Below are 19,670 nucleotides of genomic sequence, written 5' to 3' on the forward strand. Positions count from 1 at the left end.
GAAATCCCCTCGGATCACGTCTCGACTCTCCAACGCTGACATCGTGGTAGGAAACCCCCTCGCCTTGCCATGACGCGGCGCCTCCTCTCCTCGTCGCGATTGTCTTTGCGTACGTCGTGCCTGGCCCCTCCCTCTGCCTCGCTCTCACGTGATACCCCCTCCTCAAGATGCGAGGTATTTTGGGAGCGGAGGGTGTGCCATGTTGTGGGGGGGTTCGGTGGAGCGGGGCTTTTCCGAGGAGGGAGGGCATGCCATGTTGCGCGGGCGGGTTGTTGGAGCGGGGATTTCTGAGGAGGGAGGGTGTGCCATGTCGCGGGGGGGTGCCATGTCGTGGGGGGGTTTCTTGAGGAGGTCCGTCGGGGGGTGGAAGGTTCCATGTCGCGGGAGGGGGTCGTGTGCAGTGGGGTGTGTGTGCCGTGTCATTGCGGAGCGGGATTTCTTAGGAGGGAGGGTGTGCCATGTCGTGGGGGGGTGAGGTGACGTGCCGTGGGTCGAGCGGGGTTTTTGGAGGTGGGGTGCGCGGGGGATACGCCGCGTCGTCGCGGGGTGCGGTGGGGTGGAGGGTGCGCCGTGTCGTGGGGGGGTGACGCGGGGTGGGCTGGGTCGAGCGGGGTTTTTGGAGGCGTGGCGGGGTCGTGTGGATGGAGCGGGGTTTTTCGAGGTGGGGTGCGGGGGGGATGCGCCGCGTCGAGGGGGGGTGCCGTGGGGTGTGCCGTGACGCGGGGTGGGGTGGTGTGGATGCAGCGGGTTTTTCGAGGTGGGGTGGGGTGGTGTGGATGCAGCGGGTTTTCCGAGGTGGGGTGCGCGGGGGTGTCGTGGGGGGGTGACGCGGGGTGGGTTGGGTCGAGCGGGGTTTTCGGAGGCGTGGAGGGAGCGGGGTTTTTCGAGGTGGGGTGCGGGGGGGGCGTCGTGGGGGGGTGCGGTGGGGTGGGGGGGTGCGCCGTGTCGTGGGGGGTGACGCGGGGTGGGCTGGGTCGAGCGGGGTTTTCCGAGGCGTGGCGGGGTGCTGTGGAGCGAGCGGGGTTTTTCGAGGTGGGGTGCGGGGGTGCGCCGTGTCGTGGGGGGGTTGACGGGGGGTGGGGTGGGTCGAGCAGGGTTTTTTGAGGTGGGTGCGGGGGGGGCGTTGTGGGGGGGTGCGCCGTGTCGTGGAGGGTGACGCGGGGTGGGGTGGGTCGAGCGGGGTTTTCGGAGGCGTGGCGGGGTGCTGTGGAGGGAGCGGGGTTTTTCGAGGTGGGGTGCGGGGGGGCGTCGTGGGGGGTGCGCCGTGTCGTGGGGGGTGACGCGGGTCGAGCGGGGTTTCGGAGGCGTGGTGGTGTGGCGTGGAGCGAGCGGGGTTTTTCGAGGTGGGGTGCGGGTGGGGCGTCGTGGGGGGGTGCGGTGGGGTGGGGGGGTGCGCCGTGTCGTGGGGGGGTGACGCGGGGTGGGGTGGGTCGAGCCGGGTTTTTGGAGGAGAGGTGGGGTGCTCTGGATGGAGCGCGGTTTTTCGAGGTGGGGTGGGGGGGGGGCGTCGTGGGGGGGTGCGGTGGGGTGGGGGGGTGCGCCGTGACGCGGGGTGGGGTGGGTCGAGCGCGGTTTTTGGAGGCGTGGCGGGGTGGTGTGGAGGGAGCGGGGTTTTTCGAGGTGGGGTGCGGGGGGGGCGTCGTGGGGGGGTGCGCCGTGTCATGGGGGAGTGACGTGGGGTTGGGGTGGTCGAGCGGGGTCTTTGGAGGAGAGGTGGGGTGTTGTGGAGGGAGCGGGGTTTTTCGAGGTGGGGTGCGGGGGCGCGTCGTGGGGGGTGACGCGGGGTGGGGGTGGTCGAGCGGGGTTTTCGGAGGAGAGGTGGGGTGCTGTGGAGGGAGCGCCGTTTTTCGAGGTGGGGTGCGGGGGGGCGTCTTGGGGGGGTGCGGTGGGGTGGGGGGGTGCGCCGTGTCGTGGGGGGGAGTGACGCGGGGTTGGGGTCAATCGAGCGGGGTTTTCGGAGGCGTGGTGGTGTGGCGTGGAGGGAGCGGGGTTTTTCGATGTGGGGGGGTGCGCCGTGTCATGGGGGGGTGACGCGGGGTGGGGTGGGTCGAGCGGGGTTTTTCGAGGTGGGGTGCGGGGGGGGGGATATGCGCCGCGTCGTGGGGGGGTGCAGTGGGGTGGGGGGGTGCGCCGTGTCCTGGGGGAGTGACGCGGGGTTGGGTGCGTCGAGTGGGGTTTTTCGAGGTGGGGTGCGGGGGGGGGGGGGGGGGGGGGGCGATATGCGCCGCGTCGTGGGGGGGTGCGGTGGGGTGTGGGGGGTGTGTCGTGTCGTGGGGGGCTGACGCGAGGTGGGGTGGGTCGAGCGGGATTTTCGGAGGCGTGGTGGGGTGGTATGGATGGAGCGGGGTTTTTCGAGGTGGGGTGCGGGGGGGCGTCGTGGGGGGGTGCGCTGTGTCATGGGGGAGTGACGCGGGGTTGGGGTGGTCGAGCGGGGTTTTTGGAGGAGAGGTGGGGTGCTGTGGAGGGAGCGCGGTTTTTCGAGGTGGGGTGCCGGGGGGCGTCGTGGGGGGTGACGCGGGGTGGGGGTGGTCGAGCGGGGTTTTTGGAGGAGAGGTGGGGTGCTGTGGAGGGAGCGCGGTTTTTCGAGGTGGGGTGCGCAGGGGCGTCGTGGGGGGTGCGGTGGGGTGGGGGGTGCGCCGTGTCATGGGGTAGTGACGCGGGGTTGGGGTGGTCAAGCGGGGTTTTTGGAGGAGAGGTGGGGTGCTGTGGAGGGAGCGGGGTTTTTCGAGGTGGGGTGCGGGGGGGTGTCGTGGGGGGTGACGCGGGGTGGGGGTGGTCGAGCGGGGTTTTCGGAGGAGAGGTGGGGTGCTGTGGAGGGAGCGCGGTTTTTCGAGGTGGGGTGCGGGGGGGCGTCGTGGGGGGGTGCGGTGGGGTGGGGGGGTGCGCCGTGTCGTGGGGGGGAGTGACGCGGGGTTGGGGTGGGTCGAGCGGGGTTTTCAGAGGCGTGGTGGTGTGGCGTGGAGGGAGCGGGGTTTTTCGAGGTGGGGTGGGGAGGGGGGTGCGTCGTGGGGGGGTGCGATGGGGTGGGGGGCTGCGCCGTGTCGTGGGGGGTGACGCGGGGTGGGGTGGGTTGAGCGGGGTTTTTCGAGGTGGGGTGCGGGGGGGGGGGATATGCGCCGCGTCGTGGGGGGGTGCAGTGGGGTGGGGGGGTGCGCCGTGTCCTGGGGGAGTGACGCGGGGTTGGGTGCGTCGAGTGGGGTTTTTCGAGGTGGGGTGCGGGGGGGGGGGGGGGGGGGGGGGGGGGGGGGGGCGATATGCGCCGCGTCGTGGGGGGGTGCGGTGGGGTGTGGGGGGTGTGTCGTATCGTGGGGGGCTGACGCGAGGTGGGGTGGGTCGAGCGGGGTTTTTCGAGGTGGGGTGCGGGGCGGCGTCGTTGGGGGGTGCGGTGGGGTGGGGGGTGCGCCATGTCCTGGGGGGGTGACGCGGGGTGGGGTGGGTTGAGCGGGGTTTTCGGAGGCATTTGTGGTGTGGCGTGGAGGGAGCGGGGTTTTTCGAGGTGGGGTGCGGGGGGGGCGTCGTGGGGGGGTGCGGTGGGGTGGGGGGTGTGCCGTGTCATGGGGGAGTGACGCGGGGTTGGGTGGGTCGAGCGGGGTTTTCGGAGGCATTTGTGGTGTGGCGTGGAGGGAGCGGGGTTTTTCGAGGTGGGGTGCGGGGGGGGCGTCGTGGGGGGGTGCGGTGGGGTGGGGGGGTGTGCCGTGTCATGGGGGAGTGACGCGGGGTTGGGTGGGTCGAGCGGGGTTTTTCGACGTGGGGTGAGGGGGGTGGGGGGGTGCGTTGTGTCGTGGGGGGTGCGGTGGGGTGTGGGAGGTGTGCCGTGTCGTGGGGGGGCTCAGGCGAGGTGGTGTGTGTTGGGGGGGGGGCCGAATTTTTTGGGGGCAGGAGGGGGGGGGGAGGGGTGGGGTGGGGTGGTGTGTGTTGAGGGGGGGGCGAAATTTGGAGGGGGGGAAGGGGAGGGGTGGTGTAGTGTGGTGTGTGTTGAGGGGGGGGGGATTTTTGAGTCGGGGGGAGGGGTGGTGTGCTATGTGTTGAGGGGGGGGGGGGAATTTTTGAGGGGGGGGGGGAAATTTTTGAGGGGGGGGGGGGAGGGGTGGTGTGGTGTGGTGTGTGTTGAGGGGGGGGGGGGCGAATTTTTGGGGGGGGAAGGGGTGAAATTTGGACGGGGGGGGCGAATTTTTGGGGGGGAGGGGGGGAGGGGTGGGGTGGTGTGTGTTGAGGGGAAGGCGAAATTTGGGGGGGGGGGAAGGTGAGGGGTGGTGTGGTGTGTGTTGAGGGGGGGGGGGGAATTTTTGGGGGGGGAGGGGTAGTGTGGGGTGGTGTGTGTTGGGGGGGGGGGGGGGGCGAATTTTGGAGGGGGGGGGAGGGGTGGTGTGGTGTGGTGTGTGTTGAGGGGGGGGGGGGGGGGGGGAAATTTGGAGGGGGGGGAGGGAGGGGTGGTGTGGTGTGGTGTGTGTTGAGGGGGGGGCCAATTTTTTTTGGGGGGGGGGGGAGGGGTGGTGTTTTGTGTGTTGAGGGGGGGGGGGGGGAATTTCTGACGGGGGGGGAGGGGTGGTGTGGTGTGTGTTGGGGGGGGGGGGGTGGGGTGGTGTGTGTTGAGGGGGGGGGGGGGGGGGAATTTTTGGGGGGGGGGAAGGGGCGAGATTTGGAGGGGGGGGGGGGCGATTTTTTGGGGGGGGGGGAGGGGTGGGGTGGTGTGTGTTGAGGGGGGGGCTAAATTTGGAGGGGGGGAAGGGGAGGGGTGGTGTGGTGTGGTGTGGTGTGGTGTGTGTTGAGGGGGGGGGGGGGGGAGGGGTGGTGTGGTGTGGTGTGTGTTGAGGGGGGGGTGGGGTGGTGTGTGTTGAGGGGGGGGGGGGGGGGAAGGGTGGGGAGGTGTGTATTGGGGGGGGGGGGTGGGGGGGCGAATTTTTTGGGGGGGGGGGAGGGGTGGTGTGTGTTGGGGGCGGGGAGGCGGGGAGGCGGGGGCAAATTTTGGAGGGGGGGGGGAGGGGTGGTGTGGTGTTGTGTGGTGTGGTGTGTGTTGAGGGGGGGGGGCAATTTTTTGGGGGGGGGGGGCAATTTTTGGAGGGGGGGGAGGGAGGGGTGGTGTGGTGTGTTGTGTGTTGAGGGGGGGGGGAGGATTTTTGAGGGGGGGGGAGGGGTGGTGTTTTGTGTGTTGAGGGGGGGGGGGATTTTTGAGGGGGGGGGGAGGGGTGGTGTGGTGTGTGTTTAGGGGGGGGGGATGGGGTGGTGTTTGTTGAGGGGGGGGGGGCATTTTTGGGGGGGGGTGGTGTAGGGTGGTGTGTGTTGAGGGGGGGGGGGCGAATTTTGGAGGGGGGGGGAGGGGTGGTGTGGTGTGGTGTGTGTTGAGGGGGGTGGCCATTTTTGGGGGGGGGGGGGGGGGTAAAATTTGGAAGGGGGGGGAGGGGTGGTGTGGTGTGGTGTGTGTTGAGGGGGGGGGGAGGGGTGGTGTTCTGTGTGTTTAGGGGGGGGGGGGGGGGGAAATTTTGGACGGGGGGGGGGGGGTGGGGGGGGGTGGGGTGGTGTATGTTGAGGGGGGGGGGGGGGGAGGGGTGGTGTGGGGTGGTGTGTGTTGAGGGGGGGGGGGAGGGGTGGTGTGGTGTGGTGTGTGTTGAGGGGGGGGGGCACGGGGGGGGGAATTTTTTGGGCGGGGGGGGGGGGGGGGGGGGAGGGGTGGGGTGGTGTGTGTTGAGGGGGGGGAAGGGTGGGGAGGTGTGTATTGAGGGGGGGGGGGGGGCGAATTTTTGGGGGGGGAGGGAGGGGTGGTGTGTGTTGGGGGCGGGGGGGGGGGGGGGGCAAATTTTGGAGGGGGGGGGGGAGGGGTGGTGTGGTGTGTGTTGAGGGGGGTGGCCGAATTTTTTTGGGGGGGGGGGGGTGGTGTGTGTTGGGGGGGGGGGGGCGAATTTTTTGGGTGCGGGGGGGGGGGAGGGGTGGGGTGGTGTGTGTTGAGGGGGGGGGGGGGGGGGGAAATTTGGTGGGGGGGAAGGGGAGGGGTGGTGTGGTGTGGTGTGTGTTGAGGGGGGGGGGGAGGGGTGGTGTGGTGTGTGTTGAGGGGGGGCGGGAATTTTTGAGGGGGGGGGGGAGGGGTGGTGTGGTGTGTGTTGGGGGGGGGGGGGGTGGGGTGGTGTGTGTTGAGGGGGGAGGAGGGGGAAATTTTTTAAGGGGGGGGGGGGGGGGGGGCGAATTTTGGAGGGGCGGGGGGGGAGGGGTGGTGTGGTGTGGTGTGTGTTGAGGGGGGTGGCTGAATTTTTTGGGGGGGGGGGGTGGTGTGTGTTGGGGGGGGGCGAATTTTTTGGGGGCGGGGGGGGGGGGGGAGGGGTGGGGTGGTGTGTGTTGAGGGGGGGGCGAAATTTGGAGGGGGGGAAGGGGAGGGGTGGTGTGGTGTGTGTTGGGGGGGGGGGATTTTTGAGGGGGGGAGGGGTGGTGTGGTGTGTGTTGAGGGGGGAGGGGGGGGGAATTTTTGAGGGGGGGGGGGGAGGGGTGGTGTCGGGTGGTGTGTGTTGAGGGGGGGGGTGTGGGGAGGGGTGGTGTGGTGTGGTGTGTGTTGAGGGGGGGGGGGCGTATTTTTGGGGGGGGGGAAGGGGCGAAATTTGGACGGGGGGGGCGAATTTTTTTGGGGGGGGGAGGGGTGGGGTGGTGTGTGTTGAGGGGAAGGCAGAATTTGGAGGGGGGGAAGGGGAGGGGTGGTGTGGTGTGGTGTGGTGTGTGTTGAGGGGGGTGGCCGAATTTTTTTTGGGGGGGGGGCGAATTTTTTGGGAGCGGGGGGGGGGGGAGGGGTGGGGTGGTGTGTGTTGAGGGGGGGGCGAAATTTGGTGGTGGGGAAGGGGAGGGGTGGTGTGGTGTGTGTTGAGGGGGGGGGGAGGGGTGGTGTGGTGTGTGTTGAGGGGGGGGGGGAATTTTTGAGGGGGGGGGAGGGGTGGTGTGGTGTGTGTTGGGGGGGGGGGGGGGGGTGGGGTGGTGTGTGTTGAGGGGGGAGGGGGGGGAAATTTTTGGGGGGGGGCGAATTTTGGAGGGGGGGGGGGAGGGGTGGTGTGGTGTGGTGTGTGTTGAGGGGGGGGGGGGAATTTTTGGGGGGGGAAGGGGCGAAATTTGGAGGGGGGGCGAATTTTTGGGGCGGGGGGGGAGGGGTGGGGTGGTGTGTGTTGAGGGGGGGGCGAAATTTCGAGGGGGGGAAGGGGAGGGGTGGTGTGGTGTGTGTTGAGCTCCACCCACCCTCCGTGACATGGTCCCTTGCTGAGCCCGTGCAAGCTTGTAAATGCTTTCTAGCTATGAATATGACGTAAAGCCCCCAAGATGGGCCCTTTGGTAAAACCTCGCGTCGTGCTCCATTCCGTGTCGCGTTCCGTGACGTGTTTCGTGACGTGTTGAGGTGCCCCATGACGCGTTCTGAGGTCAAAATGCAAAGTTTCCAGAAAGGGTCTAGTGTCGCCCCGGGGCCTAGACGGGGTCCCGAAAGGGTCCCGGAAGGGTCTCTGAGGGTTGGTCCATCACACTTGGTATCAGAGCCGCCCTCACGGGTGGCGTGTGCAAACCATCGTGTTGGGGAGCCTGGGCTGAGGCGTAATGGAAAAACTTCGAAGGGTACCTTAGAAGCATCAAAGATTGTGGTGGTGGAGAATTTTTATAAAAAAAAAGAAGGCTTATTGAAGACTATTTTGAGGTGGGAGAGGAAATAAGAAAGTTGAAGAGGAAGATGGAGGAAGGAGGTGAGAAGGTAAGAAGTGAGTTGAAGAAGAAGGTGGGGAAGATGGAAGAGGAAAAAGAGGAGCTGAAAGAAGACCTGATGGATCTGAACGATGATATTGAAAAGTGGATCGCAAAAAGAACCAAGGTGGAAGAGTGGGAAGCACTAGAGGTGGAGAGTGAGTTGAGGAAAAATTTTTCTTTGGATTTTGGAATGTCTGTGGCTAATGGGGGAATGCCGGGGGAGAGAAGAGAAAGGATCGTGAGGAGGAGTGATGATGAGGAGAAGGGGAGTAGGAAGGGGGTGAAGGAGAAGAAAGTAAGCAGTGCTGAGACGAAGAAACCTATGCAAAGGGAAGACGTGGAGAAGAGAAGTGCAGAGGAGGAATGTGGGAAGAAGAAAGGGGTGGAGAGGAGGAAAATAGATGATGCTGAGTTGAGGAAATCTATGCCAAAGCTTGTGAATATGCCGCTGCGGCGGTCTATGCCTTCGAAATGTGTTGAGCCGAGTTCGAGCTCTGGAGCTGAAGAAGAGGATGAAGAAGAGAGTGAGGATGAGGGGGATGAGGAGAAGCGGCGGGCTACGAAGGCCCAGTTTATAAGCTTGATGAAAATTATGCAAAAGGGTCTGAAGGAGCGGGGTGTTTTGGAGAAGGAGGGGATGCGGGCTAAGGCAAAAATGCCGGCCCTTGGTTTGAAGAAAAGTGTGGTTGATGAGAGGGGTGTGCTGGAGAGGCAGAACGCGGATTCCGTGATGAGGCAAGGTGTGCTGAAGGAGACAAACTTGAAGAAGAAGGTGGTGTTCGGGGAAGGAAGTGGAAGGAGGTGTGTTGTGGATGGGGTGTTGATTGAGGAGATGGACGAGGCCGAAGAGGCTAAGTCAAAAACTTGTGCCAAGAATGTGCTGCGGGGCTATATGCCCTATGTACTAGAAGAGATAGGAGAGAAGGGGAAGAGTAAAGAAGGGATGAAAGGAGAGGAGAAGGAAGGCTCGTCCGGCCCAGCGAGCGTAAAGGAACTGGGACCAAGTGCTATGCCTTGTGACCGTGTTAAGCTACGAAAGGGTGCTGAGTTGAAGAGCGGTGTGGAGAGGGGTGAGCTGAAGAGGAGTGAAATCTTGAAGAAGAGGGGTGTTAAGCCGAAAGGAGATGAAGTGCTGAAACGTGGTGTCAAGTCGAAGTGTGCTGGAGTGGAGGAAGGGAAGGAAGGCTCGTCGGGCCCAGCGAGCATAAACGAACTGGTGCCTTGTATTTTACCATGTATAGATATTGAGATGAGGAGTAGTAGCGAGTTGAGGCGTGCTGAGTTAGGAGGTAAGGAAGTTTTGAGGGGTGTCAAGGTAGGAGGGAAGAAGGAAGACTCGTCGAGCCCAGCGAGTATAAAAGAACTGGTGCCTTGTAAGCTATCTTGTGCGGATGAGAAGAAAGAAGAAGACGGTGTTTTGAGATGTGTTGGAGTAGGGGAGGAGAAGGAAGACTCGTTTGGCCCAGCGAGTATAAATGAACTGGAGCCTTGTATTTCACTGTTTTTGAGTTGTGTTGAAGAAGAGGAGGTGAAGGGAGACTCGTCTAGCCCAGCGAGTATAAACGAACTGGAGCCCCGCGTTTTACTAAGTAGTGATAAGGAGTTGAAGTGTAAAAGTAAAGTAGATAAGGAGGTTTGTGGGAATGGTTTGAGGAGGAAGGTAGGAGTAGGAGAGGAGAAGGAAGGCTCGTCTGGCCCAGCGAGCATAAACGAACTGGGACCATCTTGTATGCTAAGTAGGAGTGCGGAAGTGTGTGTAGGAGTAGGGAAGGGTAAGGAGGACTCGTCGGGGCCAGCGAGTATAAACGAACTGGTGCCTTGTGTTTTGTTTGATGCAAAGTTGGAGATGAAGAGTTGTGCTGAAGTGAAGAGCAGTGGTGAAGGGGAAGTGAAGGTGGACTCGTCGGGGCCAGCGAGTATAAACGAACTGGTGCCTTGCGTTTTTTCGGATGCGGATAAGAAGATGAAGATTGAGGATGGGGAAGACTCCTTGCGCCGGGAGGATAAACGAACGGGCAACCCTTGTGCTAAGCTCGTGAGCCGCGAGGGTAAACAAATGGCCGGATGTGTTGAGGATGGGGAAGACTCCTTGCGCCGGGAGGATAAACGAACGGGCAACCCTTGTGTGAAGCTCGTGAGCCGCGAGGGTAAACGAATGGCCGAGTGTGTTGAGAATGATGGGGAGGAGCTTGTGAGCCGCGAGGGTAAACGAATGGCCGGGTGTGTTGAGGAGGATGGAGAGGAGCTCGTTAGCCGCGAGGGTAAAAGAATGGCTTTGTGTGATGAGGAAGGCTCCTTGCGCCGGGAGGGTAAACGAATGGTTGCACGTTGGGTGAAGAAGGAGAGGAAGAGGACAGTTGAGGAAGAGAGTAGTGTGGAGGAGAGGAGGAAGCGTGTTGGTGAGGAAGGAAGTGTTGAGAAGAAGAAGAGAAGGAGTTAGTAGTGCTCCTATCCTCCCACGGCCTCATGGGGGGATAGTATCTCTTTTAGTGGGGCAATGCTCGACCAGTGCCGGGAATGGAGGCACACATTACTCATCAAGGGTGGCATCACCAAGACATGAGAGTGGGATCCACCCTATTGAGGTCGCACACCCCTCGAGTGCGGGGCAAAGCGACGAGACTTCTCAAGGGAACCAACTCGGTCCCGAATACATTCCCGTTAATGATGCTGTCGAATCTCACCGTGCAGCCCATTCGAGTAGTTTCTATTGTGGGAGAAGACAGGCGTTAGCATCATTTGCCGAGGTGGTCACTCGCTCCAACACAAGAAGCGGGAGGGGAGAAGGGAATGTCCCTACTCCGACGAGGGACCATGTCACCGCTAGCGTAGAGAGGGTGGAGCCAAGCCACCCCACATCAACAGGGTTAGCTTCAGAAGGATCGAACATAGAAAGAGCAGCGGTAACCAACACTTCGCTTAGACAAGCGACGGCAAGCGGGGAAATTGAGAAGCTATGCGTGTGGGGCGCTGAGAACTTGTCGGAGCGACCCTTCGGGCAACTCCTTAGACTATCCTCAGGGGACTTATGGCACCACATTTTGAAGTGGGACAGGGTCCAGAGCCTCAGGTCTGGGTGCAGCCGTTTCGACATCCTAGTACATCGAAACGAGGCCAATGCATTATTGGAAAGATTGAAGTCAGAAAGCAGGTTTAGTAGATGGCATATTAGAATGTCGGTGCCGTATCACTCACGCCATGCGTTACGCAACGAGACTCGTGAGCGAAAACGTAACGGGAGACCCAAGATTGTATCTCTCAACATAAATGGCTTGCGCAGCAAGCGGGGTGAGGTCGACTACCTCGCTCATAGACTTTCATGGGGAGTGATTGGCCTGCAAGAGACTCGAATCTTTCAAGGAAGTTGGCCTATGCGACTCCCAGGCTACACTGCCTTCCAGGCCTTGGGTTCGCCAGAACCTGGAGAGAGAGGTCTGGTTACACTTGCAGCAACAAAGTATCGGGCTTTCGAGCTCAGCCGAACCTCCCCCAACATGTTATTCATTCAACTCCTACCCGCAGGAAAGGAGCCATGGATTCATGGGAACATATATATCCCGCAAAAACAACTCAAGGAGGCAAGGAAAAGCGCACTCAGTAAGCTTGCAGTGGCCCTCAACATACTTATACGCAAGGGCCTTCCGATCATCGTGGGAGGTGATTGGAACTGCAAGCGGAAAGCCTGCACGAGGTGGTTAAGGAGGGAGTGCCCCGAATACTCAATCCTCACAATTCGAGGCTCGGCACTAACTTACCACTCACCTAGAGGGAAGGGAAAGTCGGACATTGACTACTTCATAGTCAACCAACAAGCAACATCTTTGCTAGCACACGCGAAGGTTGAACGCAATGTTGACATATCAGATCACTGGCCTATCTCATGCTCAGTGAGAGCCTCGACGGATACGAGGGTACAAGAGGAGCGTCCACAACCTCCGCGCATTGATGCTTCTAGAGTGGAGCTAGCGGCCCACTCATTCTTATCGAATAACAGGTGGAGCATCTTGAGAGATCTCCCAGGAGAGGGGGGCGACAACGTGCGTGTCCTGTGTGAGGAGTTTGAGCACACGGTGAAGTCAATCGCGCAAGAATCCAGCGTGATGACCGTCAAACCCCCACCTCGACCGAGGTGCGGTTTCCGCCTCTCCCCGAAGGCGAGGAGGGCGATCAACCAAAGACAAAAGGCCTGGCGAGTGGCCAGGAAGTTGATACCCAACTCGCAAGAGGGACGGAGGGCCTGGTCCCGGTATCAGAACCTAAAGATGAGAGCCGTTAGAGAGTGTCGGAAGAGCTCCAAGGACTCATTTGACAAGTTCATAGAGAAGGGTGCGGAGCTTCTACGAGAAAGAAACCTCAAGAAATTCTGGACTCACCATAAGAAGTTGACGGGCGAGTGCAGAAGTAGCGGCATTGAGTCGCAACCCATCAAGGACCCATCGGGGAACTTGCAAACGGACCCGGAGGTCCTGAGGAACCTCTGGTTTAGGCACTATCAAAAGATCTTTGAGGCAGGAGAAGGACATAGTAAAGACGCGGACTTCTGGAAGAATAAGGGCGACGATCTGCGACTATGGCCTCGAATGCGGGAGGTGGAGAGCCCCATCGAGTGGCAGGAAGTCCTCTTCATGTGTCGAAAACTCAAGCGACACAAGGCCCCGGGAATCGACGGGATTCCCCCCGAAGTCTTTAAACTATTGGCTAGAGACAAGGGACGTAAAGATAATCCCGAAGTACCACGCACCAAGATGGGGGAAGCAACTCTCCACGTGTTGAGAGCTGTCTTCGACTCGGGAGAGATTCCCGAACACATTGATACCTCAGCGGTTGTCCCCATACCCAAGAAGGGGGACCCGACGTCAATGGACAACTATCGGGGTATCTCCCTCATCGCAGTGGTACTCAAGGTCCTCTCCTCCATTGTGGCGCAGCGCCTGTCAGATAACCTCGAGAAGAGGAAATTCTTCCTCCGAGGACAAGCAGGATTTAGGCCAATGGAGGAATGCATTGCCCAAGTCGTGACGCTGGATGAAGGGATTCGACGCCGCCATAACGTGGGTAAGCCAACCTACGCAGCGTACATTGATTTTCAGAAAGCATACGATACAGTACCTCATGAAGCACTATTCATGAAACTACAAGCGGCAGGTGTGGAGGGCAAAAGTTTGAGATTTATCAAAGCGTTATATCACCGATCCACAGTTCGGGTGAGGGTGGGAGATTCGTTATCCGACCCCATCCCCGTAGAGAGGGGCGTGAGACAGGGGTGCCCCATGTCACCCACCCTATTCAACATCTTCATTAACGACATCATACGGGAGGGTGACAACCTAGGTTGCAATATTCCTGGGTTGAAGGAGAAACTACAAGCTCTGCTATTCGCAGACGACGTGATTCTCTTAGCGAACAACCCAAAAGACTTGCAGAGGAGTTTAGATAGGATTGCCGAATGGGCGAAGAAGTGGGAAATGAGATTCGGAATTAGCAAGTGCAAAGTTACCATGTTTTTTGGTAGCGATGCGGAGAGGACAGCCTTTAAGGCAAGACAATTCCATATTGGCGGAGAGGATGTTGAGCACTGTGCTGAATACAAATATCTCGGCGTGACTCTGGATGAACATCTCTCCATTGAAAAGATCACGAAAGAGAGGTTGGGATCGGGAAGGAAGGCATTATATGCCCACCAACACTTCCTCACCTCACGATCTGTGCCAGTTTGGACCCGTCTGTCCTTCTTCAAATCTTGTGTATATCCCGTATTAACTTACGGGGCGGAGCTTATGGGGGCCCAAAACCAGGGAAAGTTGCGCTCGCTGGAGAGGATGGTGGCAACTGGAATGCGATGGATTGTGGGAAAGAGTAGCAATTCGACGACGGTGGGGGGCGCTACTTTGCACCATGAATTACACATTCCCCCTGTAGCCGCATACTACGGAGGCCAAAGAACCCGAGCTCTTGCCAAGTACCCACACCTCAAGACCTGGGCGCGAGAGATGACTCGGAATCCAGCCCCAAAAGGTGCGAGAGGTAAGTGGACGTGGGAAATGCGAACACGACATTGGAAGAAACGATACGTGCCTGATGCGCCGCTGAACGCGGTGCGCTCACACGTGTGGGCCAAATGGGACAAACAACATGACTGTGCGTCCCTCAAGCCGTATCTAAAACACAAGTTCGTAGGTTCCACGGGGTACTTATTCCGAAGTAATCTCAGGAGGGGGGTGAAACATGGAGCAGAACGCTATCTACTCTTGGCACGCGTTGGAGGATTGGTCCTTCGGGACAAGATTCACCCAAGAAGATCACAACAATGCCCTTGCTGCAATCAGCCAGAGGCTGGATCTTCACTTTGTCACATAATGCTCCAGTGTGACGCATTTACGGACCTTCGGGACCGTACTCTTGGCAACCTCATTCGAGAGAGTCGAGAGATCCTAGGCCTCGACGGCACCGATGAGGAAGCTGTCGTGATCCTCCTTGGAGGGGAGGCAAGTGGGAAGAGGTTACCCAACTGGGTGGCCCCGAAACCGCACTCGAGGGGTGTAGTGGCTGGACATGTTTCAGTCGTTGCATTCCTTGGTGAAGCTATACCGCGATACCTGCAAGAACTACATAGCTCATAAATTCCGATCCCTTGGGAAATGACGATGATACCCCGGAGACATGAAATACATGTGTCACTGAGCTGTATTCTTGCGATATCACCAAACGGTTGGCTTTACCAGAACTGGTTACCTGTAGCAATGGGGTCTTAAGGTAACCTGCGGGAACGGACTCCTCCTACGAGCCGACGTCCAAGCTGGGCATGGCAATCCCTCTGCGGGAACCCGTCGGGATGGGGCGTTTTACCGGGTGAGAGTTAGGGCGATCCTTCCTCAAGTCCCGGACTACCTGGATTCCCACATGGGGGTCTTGGTGCCTACCCTCACTAGCCAAGAAGGGCTAGTCTCCCCGGAGCTATCAACCGAAGGGAGCGGAGGAAAGCGGATGCGTCCGCCGAAGCCGGAGGTGAAAGGGTTTGGCCCTGTGATAGCGCATACACAAACGTACTATACTCACTTGATGAGCATAGCATGAAGGTGCACACCCGACTCACAAAACAAAACAAAAAATCTGTCTATGGGGCAAAGGAGGAGACAAGCTTGTCAAATCCAATGCCCCTTGAATCCGAATCGGCTAGCAGGCGACAACGGGTTAGCTTTCGCAAGAAAGTGAAGTCCCACTGCTGCGAAACCGAGGAGGAGTTAACTTGTGCTTCAATGGCTAAGTTAGAGGGTACAAAGCTCTCATGCAGCAAACGAGGAGCAAAGGCCGAATCTGAGGGTAACAGACCCTCACGCGGCTTAAAGATTGGGAGTGCTGGGGAGCTCCGAGTGTGGTCCAACCATAGCAAGTGCGTCTTCAAGAGGCGAACCCAAGTGGTGAGTTTCGGGGAGGCTCATGAGTCAAGGAAACCCACGTGCGCAGTCAAGCCCATTCTGGTCTCTGGGCCTAAGGGATGCAACCATCTTGGCGGAATCAAAGTGGCCGAAAGACTACGAGATGAAACCAAGGAGGAGGCAAGGGGGCTTCACACTCCTATGAGTTCCATGCAGATCCGGCTCTTCAAGGAGCAAGCAATGAAGAAGGGGGCGAGGTGTGAAGGCTTAGCTCCCGCGCGTGCTGTCAAGACGGATCCGGGCATGTTCAGGCCCATTTCTGAAGCAAAGCGAGGCGTGGTGGCCCCTCACCGAGAGTTGCTTGAGCAGATGGGAACCTTCTTGTCTTTTCAGGCCATACAGTGCCAGTTCGACGTGACTACGGCGGGGGACATAACCTTCGCAATGCAAGCCCGAAGGTTCAACGCTATGCAATGGACCAGACAGGCTTTCATGTTCTGCGTAGAGATTGATCTGGCCATCAAGGGCCTGAAATTTCAAGTTGGCTTGGCATGTACGGATAGATCTAGAGCTTGCCTCCTTTTCTTGCGCATGAGACAGTCAGATCTGGGCAACAGAGGCCCGAAGGTGATCGCGGCGAGGGAAATGGCCCTCACACTCCAGGCGCGGTGGTTTGATGCAACCCATCAGGTCGTCACGAGCTGGCCAGGCGCTCTAACTCTCCAGTCCAACCAGGGTCCGTGCTCTCATCCTATCCTTCGGCCAGGGCAAACTTCAAGAAGGGTGGGGGCATTTGATGCGGGAGACTCGAATCTCTCGCGACAGGCTAAGCGACGTGCTCCTTGCGGGCGCGTCGTGTGGGCTGTTCCTGGCACACGTGCTCCTCGTGCAGCTCAGTCCAACGGAAAACTTCCCCAGATCTTCTTCAAGCTAACTCAAGGTGGGTTCAAAGAGTGTGCTGCAACGTGGGGAAGAATTCCAAGCATCCGAAACGCTCCCCTCGCAGGTCAGTCCAACAGAAGACTTCCCCAAATCCAACTCAAGCCTCACAAAGTTCAATTCAAGGTGTGCGCTGCAATGCGGGGAAGGATTCTAGACGCGAGGGAAATGGATCTCGCGCGAAGGGCGAAACGGCATGCTGCTTCCCAGCAGGTCGGGTGGTTTTCTTCAAAAAGAACTTCATGTCAGATTCGTGCCTCCAAGGGCACAAAGAGAACAGCTAGAAGAAAAGGGCACGCGCTACTGAAGATTCGGACGATGGAGGTCCAACTCTTTTCAAGGGGAGGTGCGTTCAAGGAAAAACGCACCTCGTACACTCCCTTCATCGGCAGTGAAGTGCAAGATCTAGCCAACGAGGGCTTTCTTCCGCAAGGTGTCATTGCCTGGACCCTTGCATTCTGGGCTTGGCATTCAGAGTGAAAGCTGCTTGCTAAGTCCTTAGTCCACAAGCAGTTCTGCGCGCTCAAGCTGCTTGGCCTAAGTTGGAGCATGGGTGCACAACATGTCTTCGACTGGGTTACCCTCCATTCTGTGCTTGTAAATTTTGGTCAGCAGGTGGATGGGTTGATGTGCACAATAAAGTCCCTTTCACAATTCTGCCTAAGTCCCATTCTACTCCACAGTTGTAAATTGAGTCAGTGGGTGGAATGCAAGAAGTATCGAAAAGTCCATGTTTTCACGTTTGTAAATAGAGTCAGTGAGCATGGCACCTAGCGGGTAGACACTGGCCGCCTTGATAGTGAGGCGTGTTAAGACCCCCGACGATAAATATGAGTCTGAGTCATCTTGCAATTTTCAAAGGCCAGTAAGTTGTGCCTCCCCCACTCGATGTGGTCATCGAGTTTTTTCAAGGGGAGGTGTGTATGAGGGAGTACTCCTTGTAGCTCCCTCACCCACGGTTTGGGCGTCGTGTTGATGCGCGTTGATAGCTCCACCCACCCTCCGTGACATGGTCCCTTGCTGAGCCCATGCAAGCTTGTAAATGCTTTCTAGCTATGAATATGACGTAAAGCCCCCAAGATGGGCCCTTTGGTAAAACCTCGCGTCGTGCTCCATTCCGTGTCGCGTTCCGTGACGTGTTCCGTGACGTGTTGAGGTGCCCCGTGACGCGTTCCGGGGTCAAAATGCAAAGTTTCCAGAAAGGGTCTAGTGCCGCCGCGAGGCCTATACGGGGTCCCGAAAGGGTCCCGGAAGGGTCTCTGAGGGTTGGTCCATCACAACACCTATGAGGGAGTACTCCTTGTAGCTCCCTCACCCATGGTTTGGGCGTCGTGTTGATGCGCGTTGATAGCTCCACCCACCCTCTGTGACATGGACCCTTGCTGAGCCCGTGCAAGCTTGTAAATGCTTTTTACTTATGAATATGACTTGAAGCCCCCAAGATGGGCCCTTTGGTAAACCTCGCGTCGTGTTCCATTCCGTGTCGCGTTCCGTGACGTGTTCCGTGACGTGTTGAGGTGCCCCGTGACGCGTTCCGGGGTCAAAATGCAAAGTTTCCAGAAAGGGTCTAGTGCCGCCCCGGGGCCTAGACGGGGTCCCGAAAGGGTCTCTGAGGGTTGGACCATCACACTTGGTATTAGAGCCGCCCTCACGGGTGGCGTGTGCAAACCATCGTGTTGGGGAGCCTGGGCTGAGGATTCCTTGGTGAAGCTATACCGCGATACCTGCGAGAACTACATAGCTCATAAATTTCGATCCCTTGGGAAATGACGATGATACCCCGGAGACATGAAATACATGTGTCACTGAGCTGTATTCTTGCGATATCACCAAACGGTTGGCTTTACCAGAACTGGTTACCTGTAGCAATGGGGTCTTAAGGTAACCTGCGGGAACGGACTCCTCCTACGAGCCGACGTCCAAGCTGGGCATGGCAATCCCTTTGCGGGAACCCGTCGGGATGGGGCGTTTTACCGGGTGAGAGTTAGGGCGACCCTTCCTCAAGTCCCGGACTACCTGGATTCCCACATGGGGGTCTTGGTGCCTACCCTCACTAGCCAAGAAGGGCTAGTCTCCCCGGAGCTATCAACCGAAGGGAGCGGAGGAAAGCGGATGCGTCCGCCGAAGCCGGAGGTGAAAGGGTTTGGCCCTGTGATAGCGCGTACACTAACGTACTATACTCACTTGATGAGCATAGCATGAAGGTGCACACCCGACTCACAAAACAAAACAAAAAAAAAGCCTGGGCTGAGGCGTAATGGAAAAACTTCGAAGGGCACCTTAGAAGCATCAAAGATCGTGGTGGTGGAGAATTTTTATAAAAAAAAAGAAGGCTTATTGAAGATTTCTTTGAGTTGGGAGAGGAGATAAGAGAGTTGAAGAGTAAGATGGAGGCAGGAGGTGAGAAGGTGAAAAGCGAGTTGAAAAAGAAAGTGGGGAAGATGGAAGAGGATCAAGAAGAGCTGAAAGAAGACTTGATAGACCTGAATGAGGATATTGAAAGGTGGATTGCGAAGAGAACAAAGGTGGAGGAGTGGGATGCATTAGAGGTGGAGAGTGAGTTGAGGAGAAAATTTTCTTTGGATTTTGGAATGTCCGTCGCGTATGGAGGAATGCCAGGGGAAAGAAGAGAAAGAATGGTGAGAAGAAGTGAGGATGAGGAGGAAGGGAGTAAGAAGGAGATAGAGAAGAAGAAAACGGGTGCCGAGACGATGAAGTCCATGAAAAGGGAAGACGTGGTGAAGAAAAGTGCAGGGGAGGAACGTGGGAAGAAGAAAGAGGTGGAGAAGAAGAAAATAGATGATGCCGAGTTGAGAAAATCTATGCCTAAGCTTATGAATGTGCCGCCACGGCGGTCTATGCCTTTGAAATGTGTGGAGCCGAGTTCGAGCTCCGGGTCTGAGGAAGAGAAAGAGGATGAGGAGGATAGTGAGGATGAAGATGAGGAGAAGAAGCGGGCGGTGAGGGCACAGTGTATGCAGCTATTGAAGATTATGAAAAAAGGTCGGAAGGAGCGGGGTATTTTGGAAAAGGAGGGTATGCAGGCTAAGGCAAAAGCGCCGACCCCATGTTTGAAGAGGAAGGAGGTGGATGAGAAGGGTGTAGTGAAGAAGCGGAATGCAGATTTGGCGGTGAGGCAGGGTGTGCGGAAGGAGACAAGTTTGAAGAAGAATGTGGTGTTTAAGGAGGAGAATGGAATGAGGCGTGTTGTGGATGGGGTGTGGATTGAGGAGATGGACGAGGCCAAAGAGGCTAAGTCAAAGTCTTGTGCTGAAAAGGTGCTACGGGGTGATATGCCCTATGTGTTAGAAGAGATTGAAGAGAAGGAGAAGAGGAAGGAAGAGGTGAAAGGAGAGAAGAAGGAAGGCTCGTCCGGCCCAGCGAGCATAAACGAATTGGGACCAAGTACTATGCCTTGTGATCACGTTAAGCTGAAAGGGGGTGCGGAGTTGAAGTCTTGTACTGATGCTGAGGTGAAGTGTGGTATGGAGAGGGGTGAGTTGAGGAGTGAAGCTGAGGGGGAGTGTGTGAAGCTGAAAAAAGGTGCTGAGTCGAAGAAATGTGTTGAGGAGGAAGTGAAGCGTGGTGAGGAAAGGGATGAGCAGAAAAGGAACAAAATCTTGGAGCAGAGTGGCGTTAAGCGGGAAGGAGATG

Source organism: Lygodium microphyllum, chromosome 16 (assembly GCF_053477565.2).
Source record: "Lygodium microphyllum isolate KBCC chromosome 16, Lygodium_microphyllum_v1.1.10, whole genome shotgun sequence".
In the NCBI taxonomy this organism is placed as follows: domain Eukaryota; kingdom Viridiplantae; phylum Streptophyta; class Polypodiopsida; order Schizaeales; family Lygodiaceae; genus Lygodium; species Lygodium microphyllum.